The 1,808-nt window shown below is 48.3% G+C and overlaps 1 protein-coding gene across 1 annotated transcript in view; it reads right to left on the bottom strand.

Moving 5' to 3' along the window:
- The window catches only part of cfap61 (cilia and flagella associated protein 61), a 41,679-nt gene that overhangs the window by 8,695 nt on the left and 31,176 nt on the right, over nucleotides 1-1,808 (bottom strand). The window lies entirely within an intron of this gene.

Here is a 1,808-nt window from a genome sequence, read left to right as displayed (position 1 = left end):
ATTGAAACAGATCAGCAGCAACATGAAACAGATCAGCAGCAACATGAAACAGATCAGCAGCAACATGATATGGTTTTTCACAGTGATTATTCTAGTTAGAGATTCATGAGTCTAACAGCCTCAGGGTAGAAGCTGTTCCTCAGTCTAGTGGTTCTACACTTAATGCTCCTCAACCTCCTTCCTGAGGGGAGTGGGGCAAAAAGTGTGTGTGCTGGGTGGGTGGGGTCCTTCATGATGCAGGTGGTCCTCTTCCTGCATCTGGAGGTGTAGATGTCTGTGATGGTGGGGAGACTGATTCCAACATCTTCTGTGCAGCCTTCACCACTCTCTGCAAAGCTTTTCTTTCTGCAGCTGTGCAGCCTCCATGCCACACATTGATGCTGGAGCACAGGATGCTCTCCACTGCACACCTGTAGAAGGAGGTGAGGACTGAGCTTCCAGACCAGCTCGCCTCAGCCGCCTGAGGAAGTAGAGTCTCTGATGAGCTTTCTTCATCAGGCTGGTGGTGTTGTTGCTCCAGCTGAGGTTGTCATTCAGGTGTACACCCAAGTACTTGTAGCTGGAGACCACTTCCACCGCAGATCCTCTTATGTTCAGGGGGGTGTAGGTGTTTTTGTTCCTTCTGAAGTCCACAATCATCTCCTTCATCTTCTTCACATTGATGTGAAGGTTATTCTCTCTGCACCAGCTCTCCAGGTGTTCCACCTCCTGCCTGTAGCTGGACTCATCATTGTTTGTGATGCATCCCACCACCGCTGTATCATCTGCAAACTTTACAACCCAGTTTTACTTGCAAGGGGTGCAGAATTGAAAACAGGCTTGCACAGAGGGCACGTGAAGCGCTGCCCACACGGTCTGCCCACAGACGTCACGCTTATCAGACAGAGAGACGTGAACGTGGCCTCTGCTTCACAGCTCACAGATCTGAAGGTGTCAGAAGTTATCACTTATCAGACTCCTCTTCGAGTACACCCAGAAAGACTGTCTTGACTTCACATGCATGGTTCTATATTAGTTTAACATTAGTACACTTCCTGTACACTGTTTGTGTGGGGGTTGCTCAGTATGGGATTGGGGGCTCGTTGTTACGGGCTGTTCAATCCCTGTACAAGCGGTGCAAAAGTTTGGTTCTCAGTGCAGGTAGTAAGGTGGACCCTTCAGGGTGGGAGTTGGACCTCCAGGGCTGCCTGTTGTCACAGATTCTGTTCAGAACTTTTATGGACAGTTTGTCTTGGTGCAGCCAGGGGGAGGAGGGTTTTCAGTTCGGTGGCCTCAGAATTCATCTCTGCTCTTTGCAGATGATGTGGTCCTGTTGGCGTCATCGTGCCGTGATCTTCAGCTCTCACTGGACCGGTTCACAGCCGAGTGTGAAGAGGCTGGGATAAGAACCAGCACCTCCAAATCTGAGGCCATGGTCCTGTTGTGGCTTTCTGCCACACTCGTGTTCAAAACAGCTGAGACGGTCACCTTAGTTCAAAAGATTTATTTGACAAACAGGACTTACAGATATTCAGAGACAAACAATTACATTTGTAAAATATATGCATATATTTGGAGCATTAAAGAACGAACCGTCTCGGTCTGCGCTTCCCCGGAAATGCTCGCTGGGCGTGTGTTATTTTCGGCTTTTATAAAAGTTTGAGAAGGCTAGTCCTCTGATTGGTTTAGACCCGTTTACTATGGTTACTGGTCTAGCCCGCCCCCTCTTACTGCATTCCAGAGATAAGATATGGAAGCTTCAAAAAGCGTTCAATACAAAAACAACTGGACTTTATTTGTAACAGAAGACGTTTCGCTCCTCATCCGAG

The sequence above is a fragment of the Nematolebias whitei genome, chromosome 12 (assembly GCF_014905685.2).
Source record: "Nematolebias whitei isolate Nwh7 chromosome 12, NemWhi1, whole genome shotgun sequence".
Taxonomy (NCBI): Eukaryota; Metazoa; Chordata; class Actinopteri; order Cyprinodontiformes; family Rivulidae; genus Nematolebias; species Nematolebias whitei.
The sequence above is the reverse complement of the archived record's forward strand: the minus strand, read 5'-3'. Positions and strand labels throughout refer to the sequence as shown.